The sequence below is a fragment of the Vespa crabro genome, chromosome 22 (genome assembly GCF_910589235.1).
Source record: "Vespa crabro chromosome 22, iyVesCrab1.2, whole genome shotgun sequence".
NCBI classification, from domain to species: domain Eukaryota; kingdom Metazoa; phylum Arthropoda; class Insecta; order Hymenoptera; family Vespidae; genus Vespa; species Vespa crabro.
Window position 1 is genome coordinate 2,381,088 of NC_060976.1, and position 12,176 is coordinate 2,393,263.

The 12,176-nt window shown below is 32.7% G+C and overlaps 1 long non-coding RNA gene across 1 annotated transcript in view; it reads left to right on the forward strand.

Moving 5' to 3' along the window:
- The window catches only part of LOC124431668, a 16,879-nt gene extending 4,982 nt beyond the window's left edge, over nucleotides 1-11,897 (forward strand). The window contains exons 2-3 of the long non-coding RNA XR_006944064.1: nucleotides 4,396-4,494; nucleotides 11,761-11,897. This is a non-coding gene — a long non-coding RNA (uncharacterized LOC124431668). The remainder of the gene's footprint in view (nucleotides 1-4,395; nucleotides 4,495-11,760) is intronic.
- The last annotated feature ends 279 nt before the right edge of the window (nucleotides 11,898-12,176 follow it).

Here is a 12,176-nt window from a genome sequence, read left to right on the forward strand (position 1 = left end):
ATACGATATACGATATAAAAAAATAATGATACACGTTGATACGGGCTTTCAATGTCACGACAATGTTCGTCCAATTTGTTGATATCGTAATACGTAGAAAAATTTTAATCGTAGTTAGGGGAAAAAGAAGAAGCGGGATCGAGGAGGGTGGGAGATTGGAAGAGGATGGTGTGGTGGGGTGATAGGAAGGTGAGTCGACTCATTGAAACACAGTGAGACATTACGTTGCTTTTTTTTTCTTTTTTTTTTTTTTTTTTTTTTTTTTTAACGTTTACACTATCCCGTAACGTCGTACGTACGTTTATTATATACTTGTTTATTTGTTTATTTGTTGTATTCATTCTTTTTTATTACTTTCTTTTTTTTTTTCCTTTTTTTTTTTTGATTTTGTTCTTTTCTTTTCCTTTTATTTTTTACACGTACCTACTTTTCGTCAACAGGATTTATACACGTTGCTAACTCTCTCTCTCTCTCTCTCTCTCTCTCTCTCTCTCTCCCTTTATCTCTCTTTCTTTCTCTCTGTCTATTTTTTACGACCATGCATCTCTCCGCCCACTTTTGTTTTCGCCAACTGAACCGCTCGGTCCGATTAACTGGCTGTCATTTCGCGATTCCGGTCGTGCATATCCCTGGAATGAAAGCAACCATCATTCCCTGCCATCCCCTCGTTTTACTTCTCCAAACGAATTTGCGAAAGTCGATTTAACGGGAACGTGACAACGATCGGCATTGAACCGTGGATACATCTACGTATATAAATAATCGTATTCGTGTATATATATATCTATATCTATATATATATATATATGTGCGTGTGTGTGCGTGTGTGTGTGTGTGTGTGTGCACGCTTGTATATGTCCTTATACATTCATATATATGTTTATATCGGAAACGCGAATCATGGAAGAACACCTCTGAGATTTTTCATGAAATATTTGTTAGGTATGCCGTTTTGCTCTTTACGAGAAACAAAACGAATGAAAGAACGAGAGAGAGAGAGAGAGAGAGAGAGAGAGAGAGAGAGAGAGAGAGAGAGAGAGAGAGAGATGGGGAGGAGGGAGGGAAAAAGTGGGTGAGAAAAGTTTTTCGAAGAATTTTACGGAAAGAAATTCGATGAAGTAACGCTTGAATGACCATCAAACTTCTCCATTTCTTACCTTTAACCTTCTATGGGGTCGGATACGAAGAATTCGAAACGATCTTCGGAACAATTGAAAATTTCATTCAATCGATACTTTTAACAATTTAACTTTCTCTTTCTCTCTCTCTCTCTCTCTCTCTCTCTCTCTCTCTCTCTCTCTCTCTCTCTCTCTCTCTCTGTCATCAATCGTTTCTCATCAATGAATCCATAATAGAATTCAATGAAAACGATTTCCAATATAATTGTAAGATTTGATCTTATTAAATTTATTTTCTTTTTATTTATTTATTTATTTTTTTCCTTTTCAATTAATTATCTAATAGATTGATGAATTTATTTATTTATTATCGATTACATGAGTCATCCAAAAATCACGGTAAGGATTGATGTTTTACGATGTAATTATAATTGTTTAACGAAAGTTTCCTCAATTATATATATTAGACGATTGTAAATGTTTTGATGTCTCATTTTTTTTTTCTTTTTTTTTTTTTTTTTTTTTTTTTTTTTTTTTTTTTTTTTTTTTTTTTTTTTTTTTTTAAATAAGTTACCATTACTCTCACGTAATTTTTATCGTTCGACTGATTCTCGATGTATTCAAGAAGTTTTTATCGTCATTCGTATTATATATTTATTTATCATCAATATTACTATCGTTTTATTATTAATACGTATTATTTAACGTCAATTGATACAATCAATCGTTAATTCTGACATGCTGTTATTTTTATTAATAGAATATTATCGGAATATACGATATGTTTCAAAAGGATAACATTTTTATCACAGTTAATGCAATAAGAGTCGATATATACTCCATAAATATATATATATATATATATATATATATATATATATATATATATATATATGTATATGTATATGGAGTATCGATGTATCGATTCGGTAACAATCGATACTCGTTAACGATCTGTTCGAATTCATTCTTTTCTTAGGATAATCAAAAGATTGATTTAATCGAATATAAATGTTATCAATCCCATATATCATACAATTTTATCCGTAAAAATAATTTACCATTTTATTAATCTGATTTGAAAATTTAAGATGTTTCCCTATTTTTTTTCTTTTTTCTTTTTTCTTTTTTTTATTATTCTTTTTACTTTTTCTTTTATTATTTTTTCTCTCTCTCTCTCTCTCTCTCTCTCTCTCCCCGTTAAAATACATAATACTTAATATAATCCACCTGTCTTTGTATTTAAACTGTCACGTATTTAATCAGAATTGATTTAATTAATCATTCATGTTATCAAAAAAATGTAACAATTCACGTGATTAAATCTATCCGTCTAACATTATATTAGAACGAAACGAAACGAAATGAAATACGAATGAACGAGACAGATGTTAAATTTTCGAAATGATAATGACGATGAAACGAATACAATTTATTTTTGATTGGACGAAATATCAAAAGGAAATCATCGTAGGAACGAGAATTTTTCTATGATAATTATGTTTATTAGATTGTTAATATTTATAGAAAGGATTGAATTAATTAGAAAATTTCGAGATAAATTCGAAATGGAAAGAGATTGACTATATCTTCGGTTTTTTATATGGTCGAAGAAAAAAAGATCCCTGGACCCTTGTCCTTCCTTGTCCTCCCTCCTCCTCTCCTCTCTCCTTTCCTATGCCGCAATAATAGTAGTACCGGAAGAAATGTTTTCGACGTGGACTTCGAAGGTGTAAAAGGTAAGTATAAAGGTTCACGTCGCAACCCAGACAACCGCCATCCTATTTCCGTCGTAGAAGGAAGGAAGGAAGAAAGGTAGGTTGGTTGGTTGGTTGGTTGGTAGTGTACTACGGGGTTATCCTTATGACGTTTCTAGAAATGAACGAGACGACAAGGAAGGTCTACGTACATACATACATACATACATATATACATACATACATATATATCAGTAACTCTTAAGGTCGAGAAAGAAGGATGAAGATAGTAACAACTCGAGGAAGGTATTTGTAAACATACGTCACATACTCGAGATCGGAGAAATGCGTCGTAGTAAATCCCGTTTACATTAATATTAATGCATCTTTGGCATGTTCATAGGAGGGTCTCTTATTCACTTACTCTCTCTCTCTCTCTCTCTCTCTCTCTTTCTTTCATACTCTCGTGTGTATGTCTTTCTCTTTCTTATTTGGTCTCTTACAATCTAGCTCGATTCGCCCTGTAAGAGAAATCACGGGGGTAGTTCCGTCGAGTTTACAAGAATGGTATAGAGACTTACGCCATTTTGTATTATCTTACTGCCGAGGGCGTATCGAAAATCCCCTCTTCCTCCTCTACCACCATTTCCCTACCCCTTCCCTCGTCATCCCTCTCTCTCTCTCTCTCTCTCTCTCTGATTTAACTCTTTGTATCAGGAAAATCCATTCGAAAATCTTTACGCATTAAATATAAACGATATTAGTCTTTTCTTCTTACTTTGATTATATTGAGCGCCAACGTAAAACGATGACGATGACGATGACGATAATGACGATGACAACGACGTTCGTTTTACTTAGACGTCGATTGTTCTCCTTTCGGCTTTGTTTCGTTCAAGAAAAAAAATTTTCCATACAACGATATGAGTTAATAAGTACTTAAATGGTATTATATGTAAATAGATATACATATAGAGTGTAAAAAAAGTATGGGACTAAATTTATAAAGATATTCATGATTTATCGTGTCAGTTATAATGAAATGTTCTAAAATTTCTTTCCTCTGTGAGAATTGCAAAATTCTTCCGTTCATCGAATTAGCGATTGCCGAGCGAAAATAAATTTTAATCAAAAATGAATGAATGAATGAATGAATGAATGAATGAATGAATTAATTAATTAATTAATGAATTTCTTGGTTTTTTTTTTTTTCATCGACGAATGAAAAATAAATCATAAATATCTTTAAAGGCATATATCTTTTCGATAAAGCATTTTTGAATAAATAAGTAGTTAGACATGGTATAGACATATATATATATATATATATTCAGATTTACGAGAACAATTATCTTCTTTGAAAAAGAAAAAAAGAAGAAAAAGAAAAAGAAGACAATGGATAAGAAATTTTACACACGTTTGTCCGATGAAGTTGATCACATTTATTATTTTTCTTTTTTTTTTTTTTTTTTAATTACTTTGTCTTTTTCTTTTTTTTTTTTTTTTTTTTTTTTTTTTTTTGATGAAAATATTATGAATAAGGATTAATAATAAAGAAGAGAATTTCGATTAAATTTCAGGATCTACGTGTACGACGTGTCTTAAAGTAGGACGGATATGCTTACAAGTGTAATATCTCCGTTGACGTTTTCAAAATACGAGGTTAAAGGTCGAATAAGGTGAGTGCCATCCCGGTCGTCGTTTCTTCTGCTTTCACGTTGACGTAACTTTACGAAAATCTTAAGCTACCGTTTGTATTTCGGTACTCGAGAAAAATTCGTAGATCTCGCATAAACGTTTAATCAAATAACCGTCCGATAATGAAATATTCGAATAATATTGAAGGAAAAAAGTCAGTATTATTAGTCGATCCTGAGAAAATTATTTTCCTTCAACATTTTCTCTTCCTTTCCTTCACCCTCCTCCACGTACCCTCCCACCCCCCTCTGCCCACGCCCTCCCGGCAGCCTCCTTAATTTCCATCAATTTTTCATCATCTTGATTTTTATTTATCATTTTTATTCTTATCTTTTCCTTCTTCCACCACCACCACCTTCTTTCTATCTCTTTTTCTTCGTCCTTCTTCGTCTTCTACGTCTCTTCACGTTGGTCGTATCGACGTTACGTCAAGCTTTGCTTCCTTTTCTTTTTTTTTTTTTTTTATTTCTTTATTTTTTTGTTTATTTTTATTTCTATTTTTTCTTTTCTCCCTTTTTTTCTTTCTTCTCCTTTTTTTTTTTTTTCTTTCTTTCTTTTTCCTTTTCTCATCGCAAGGATCCTGCCTTTCTTGCGTTAACGAGATTTCTCTTATTACGCGTTCTACCGAGCTATGTATGTACTTTGTATTATATTTATTTAACGTTCGTCGAGAAAAGAGTTTCGTGCGTTACCGAGAAATAACGTTTATAAGATGAGAATGAAAGAGAAAGAGAGAGAGAGAGAGAGAGAGAGAGAGAGAGAGAGAGAGAGAGAGAGAGATAAAAGTAGATGAAGATAAAGATAAAGATAAAAATAGAAATAGAGAGAGAGAGAGAGAGAGAGATAGGGAGAGAGAGGGAGAGAGAGGGAGAGGAAGCTAGTTTTCAAGAGAAGAAAATAATATCCGTTGATAATCTCGTAGCCGTAATCAATGTGATATTTAATATTGTTGATCGATGCGACGATTTGTTTTTTTTTTTTTCCTTTTTTTTTTCTTTTTGTTTTTTTTTCTCTTTCTTTTTCCAATTTTAATTTCTTCCATCGAATCTCTCGATAAAATCTCGATAAATTGAATATATCATCGATAAATTAATATCATTGTCTAAAGTGAAAACGACGTGAATTAGAATGCATGGATTTTCTTTTTTTTTTTTTTTTTTTTTTTTTTGTTTATCTATCCCTTAAAGATAGTATTAGGTTTGGAAACTATGAAACGGGCGTTGAATGAAAATTAAAAAAAAAAAAAAAAAAAAAAAAGAAAAACAACAAAAACGCCCGTTTCATAGTTTCCTATCTAATACTATTATAATAAAATTAACTTTTGACAGTATAATCGAACGTCAATGTTAATTCGAAGAAACATTATTATATTGTAATAATATTGCAAAAATAATACTGCCTTAAATAATTATTATTTTCTCGATATCGGTAAACGCGATAGAAGAATCGTCCGTTCTGCGTGAAATAGGTAAGGTATTTAAACTAGTTTAGAAGACGTTTAAAGTCTTCCAAACCAAACTGCTTCTCGTAAAGGTAAAGTTCCATTCGCATTAAGGACATACGAATACAAGATATCTTACCAAGAGATTCCAAACGATATCTATCTATCTTTCTCTCTCCCTCTCTCTTTCTCTCTCTCTCTCTCTCTCTCTCTCTCTCTCTCACTCTCTCTCTCACACACTCTGAAAGAAGAAGAAGTTATTTCTCAAAAGATAATACAAATTGTTCCTCATTTTCTATTACTACTTATTATTCAAAAGAAAGAGAGAGAGAGAGAGAGAGAGAGAGGGGGGGGGGGAAGAATGTGTGTGTTTGAGAGAATAGAATAACATTGATTTATACCGCAATATCAAGTGATGTTAATTTGAAATTGACGTTTTTGCTTTTTCTCTTTGTTTTTCTTTTCTTTTCTCTTGATTTTTTGTTCTTCGTATTTTCGATTTAAAGCTCGATCAAATATCTACGAAGACAGAGAGAGAGAGAGAGAGAGAGAGAGAGAGAGAGAGAGAGAGAGAGAGAGAAAAGAGAACGTAAAAGCAACGGCGCCAAGAAATAAGAGCCATTGATCGTTATGATTTACTTTTTAATTAAGCGGATGATTTTGAATCGTTAGAAATAATATATCGTAAGAAAAAGTTTTATAATAATGATTACAATGTAAATTTTGTTAACGTAAGAAAAGCTTTCAACGAATTATATACGACGTACGTACGTACATGCATATTTGTAACTTTTATTACATATGCATGTATGTTACGATTATATATAGTTATATATATATATATATATGTATGTATATATGTGCGAATGAATAATAAATCAATATATTCATTCCGTGACGATATTTAATCCATTGATAAAATGAGCTGATCACGACGGTCGATTATTTGCCAAAGTTTTAATGGCATTAACCATTCCGTTATTCGCGTTAAGTTTTCGATCGATTTTAACCCGACGTACATGAGCTTAAATTTTAATAAACAATCAAATTTTCGTATTTCTATTTCGGGTTCTCTGTTAATGCCTCGCGTTAATCAGCTTATTTACTTTCACCGAACGTTATGATATCTTGCTTTATACGCGCGCGCATTCGCTTTCGAACTGGTAGATGTTAGAAAATAAATAAATAAATAAATAAATAAATAAATAAATAAATAAATAAATAAATAAACCAAAAAAAAAACAAGCGAAGAAACAAAGAAAAGTGAAGAAGCGAAAAAGGAAAAGAAAAAAAAAAGAAAAAGAGAAAAATTAGAAAGGCATGAGAATTTAATCGTTCTTCGTAATATAAAGTTATGAATGGCTACGATTAGGAAAGAGATGAAAAATTAAGAAAAAAAGAGAGAGAGAGAGAGAGAGAGAGAGACAAAGAGAAAGAAAGAAAGAAAAGAAGAAAAAAAAATGGCGGAAAAATATGTTGACGCGGTTTCGTAGTAAAGAGAGAGAGTTTGTCCCTTGGCTCGATACCTTTGTTCCTGTTATTAAGATGACGTCAGGATTGGAACCACTGTTACCTCATTCATTTGACGAATGTAAAAATCGCGTGCGGGAGTTGTGTAAATCGAACCCTCGGATCATACGAGAGAGATATGTATGTACTTACGTACGTACGTATGTATGTATGTATATACGTATGTATGTATGCATGTATGTATTTATGTATGTAGGTAGGTAGCAGGTGGTTAGGTATAAAACTTACGGAAATCGCGTGTTCGACTTGAACGCGCTTCGTTCGTTGAGAATGAATTTAGGCGAACGTTAAGAATTTCGTTTTGTCTTCTTCGTAAACGTGAATTTAATTCACGGATATAAGTGATATTTTAATGAAAGAATTATAGGATATATATATATATATATATGTATGTATGTATGTATGTGTGTATGTGTGTATGTGTGTATGTATAATAAGAAATATCGAAACAAGATATTTTTTTCTTTTTTTTTTTTTTTGAGAATATTTCTTCAAAAATAATCCCGACTTCTTTGAAAATAATTCGATTGCGAGAAAATCAATATCAGAAGAAAAAATAGATTAGAAATGAAAATGGAGTGAAATGAAAATAGACTTAGAAAAAAAATATAGGGTGAAATGAAAAATCAATGAGTATATATCTATTGGAAAAAAGAATTATATATATATAAATATATATATATATATATATATTTGATGTGCAAGTATAGCCATTTAAAGTGCGATGTTATTTCGTATGAACGAAGGTTATACGGAATTTTTTTTTTCCCAGGGGAAAACGGGGGATTAGAGAGAGGGGAGGGGCGGATCTTATCGAGTGGATTTATCCTTCCTCTATTCACCCCCTCCCCCTCCAACCTCCCACTCTCAAACAGCGTGTATTTAAAGAGTCGTTAAGATGGAAACGTTTGTCAATGCACTGGTGTTGTGAATAGAGCCAATGATTTTTTACGTTATTTAGGAAGTACCGTGGTGAGCAACTGGGGTAACAAGAGGGGAGGGAGAAGGGATTGGGTAGGTGGGAGGGGGTAGGAGATCGTTGTAGATCGAAAATTAATGTCCCTTCAATGTGGGTGAGGGGTCGGCGGGGGGTGGTCGGGGAGGGGGCTAAAAATTAAAAGGTTGACGCGGACGAGAGGAGGAAAATCAGTTTATCGGAAGCTTTTATCGGCACTTTTATCGTAAGCGTCAGATGGAAGAGTTAAATGTTGGAATATTTTACGCCGGCTACGAATGGATTCGTGAAATCGAACGAAATTCACTGGGTTCGTCCATCGATATTGGAAGGGATATCGAGACGATCGACACAACAAAAAAGAGCGAGAGAGCGAGAGAGAGAGAGAGAGAGAGAGAGAGAAAGGGGAAAAAGAAAAAAGAAAACGCCACGAATAGCGGCAGTAAAAATAATAAAAAAAATTTCGATGCTCTTTACTTCGTTTCGAACACTTTAAAGACGATTTTTTTAAATCGTCAGGATGTTAACGAAATAGAAAAACGTTTTGATAAATTTTTAGATATACGAGTGAGCGTAAAATCTCTTTATTCGCGCTGAAAATATCTCGAATGTGTACAACAGGGAAGAATCATACAGTAGTGTTAGGGGGGGGGGGGGATGGCGGGGGAGAAGGGGGCGAGATAGAGAGTGATAGGTTTTTATAACATCGTTAAGCGAGTATCTTATCTATTGTATCGTTTTATAGGAAAACGTATTCGTCGATTGGTAACAAGTAAATCTTGTTATAGTTTTTATTCCTTTTTTTTTTTTTTTTTTTTTTTTATTTTTTTTTTCTTTTCTTCTTTTTTCCACCTCTTTCGACATTAGCCCCGCAATCTCGTCTCTTGGTCAAATCGATCTGTATTATTATTTATTTATTAAAATTTTCGATTTTTGAACTATCGAAGAGAAATATATCGTCCAGATATATATATATATATATATATATATGGATGGATGGAGACAGAAGATGAGAGTGAGAGAGAGAGAGAGGGAGAGAGTAATACCGATCAAGGAGGGGAATATCTATATCGTTAATGGTATTGGCTTTCGAGTATTTTCGCGCCTCGTTACGATCACGCGATTACGGAATCGCATTATCGAATGGACAATATTTTATGTCGGGGGTTGTCAACGCTGCCCGAGGCAACAAATTATTATAAGAATTAGTATCACCCGTCCGACACGCACCGTACCTCTCAATATTGCCCGAGGTTCTTTTTATATATTCATATATATATATATATATATATATATATCCCATGATGGTATAGGTGATATTCACGTCGTCGCGAAGAATATAAACCGTACGTTTTTTTTCTTTTCTTTTCTTTTCTTTTCTTTTTTTTCTTTTTTTTCTTTTTTTTTTTTTTTTTTATTATTATAAATGCGAGACTGGGTAGTTAACGAGAGGTGCATAATCGTTCTAAAATTATCATATGCCCGGGATCGGATCCTGTACATAAAAATGACCGATGTGAGCCTGAAAAGTTATTATCAAGGTGAACCGACGAGTACTATCACGCGAGCTTTTCACCTCACCTCGCATACTCCCACGGGAGGATATATACATAATAATCATTTACCGCAAAAGCTACGAAAAGAAAGAGAAGGGAAGAGAAGCAAAAGAAAGGGAAAAAAATAGACGTGGTGAGGGGGGGGGGGGAGGCGGTAAAAAAAGAAGAAAAAAAAAAGAAGGAAGAACGAAGAAAAATAAAGGGGGAAGAAGTTTTTAACGTGAACTCTAAAGTCACTATGAAGAAGTGCGATTACGACGTTCCACTTTGCCGCGTGAGAGCACGTCGATGGAAAAAAAAAAAGAAAAAAAAGAAAAAAAAGAAGAGAGAGAAAAAAAGAAAAACAAAAAAATTTTATTTCACTCGGTACAAAGAGAGAGGGTAAGGGAGGGGGGTAGAGGTGGGCAGAGGGGAGGGAGAGGTAAATGTCTCGAAGGATAAAAAAAGGTTTCGGGGTGGGGGGAGGGTGTGTGGGACAGGGAAAAACGTAAGAATCGATAACTACAAATTTAGAAAGAACAGATATTAAAATAATGATCAATGGAAAATGAAAGAAAAGTAGAGATAATGAGTGATATTAAATATATTAATAAGTAAATAAAATGTTATTGGAATGAAAAAAATGTTAATACAAAGATTAATGTATCTGATCAAATATCATAAAATCGATTGAATCGAAGAGAACTTATTGATTTTTATATTATGAACAGAAGCTCAATAAGGGAATTAGGATGTAACGATAAAGAGAGATCAAACGTTGGGATTAATAGCTAACTAAAGAAGGATAGATAGATTCAATAACATAGAGAAAAACAGAGAGAAAGAGAGAGAGAGAGAGAGAGAGAGAGAGTACTTTTATATTACGAATTATCAATATCGAGAAGCTATTTTAAAAACGTTTTTATAAGAAAGATGAAAGAGAGAAAAGGAACGAAAGTAAAAGAAAAGAGAAATAAATAAAAATAAATAAACCATTATCCACGATATATTAATCATTTTAATGATTAAAATGAATTGATTTATTAATTAAAAGAAAATACATTTTTATCTACGTTCGTTAATTATAGTAAACGTAAATTTTACGATGATAATAGAAATTCAAACGTGATTCGTTTATGAGAATTGTCATTAAAGAATCATTGTCATTAATATGACATACGTATTTGTTGTCGTGAAAAAAAAAATTTCTTAAGGTATCGCACAAAGTAAGAAAAAAAAAAAATATTTTCTTCTTCTTCCTTCTTCTTCTTCTTCTTCTTCTTCTTATTATTATTATTATTATTATAATGTATTACCAAAGAATAGAGAAAAAAAAAGAAAAAAAAAAACAAAGAAAGAAAGAAAGAAAAATAATTTAACCTTCTTTCCATTTTGCCTTTTCCTTTTTTTTTCTTTCTCTCTTTCCCCCCCCCCACTCCCCCACCTTTCTTTTTCTTTCTTTTTCTCTCCCTCCCCCCAGCCCCCTCCTCTTTGCAAAGTGCAAAGTTCAACGATCGTGTCGCGTTCGGATTTTCACAACGGCGGGAGCGAGTACCCTCACAAAGAGGGATGGAATATGAAAGGGGAGACTCGCGAAAGTGGCCACGAACAAAAGTTTGTTTGGAACGTGGGTCTCCGGGAAAAGCTCCTCGGTTCGCGAGAATCACGACTTTTATAAGTCGACGGCCAAGGAGAAGTCTAAATACCATGAACGTTAACTGACTAACGACATTTCATGGACGGCTGTCTAGCGGTGAAGTAATTAGCCTTGTTTAATTGTTCTCAGTTGTAGAAAGTCTAAAGGAGAAAATGAGGAGATAGAAAATGTGAAACGCAGCTTGAACATTTGAATAAACTGCAATCGTTGGATAAAACTCTTGTTATCAATTATCATCGAGAAACGTTTGATTATCTTTTATCATAAAAATATACGCTCACATATAATATATGTATCTATGTATGTATTTATGTATGTATGTATGTATGTACGTATATTTAATTAATATTTAAATGGACGTGTAATTTGGCAACGAAAACATTATTAACAGAAAAAAAAAAGAAAAAAAAAAAAACTATAATTATATATCATAATTATTTTGAAAAATTTTTATTTTGAAAGATTTATCCTCGACGTAACATTATATCGTTTAATTGTACTTCGCGAAATTTTCCCATAAGTTATGTTACTTTTTCTTCTTAAAA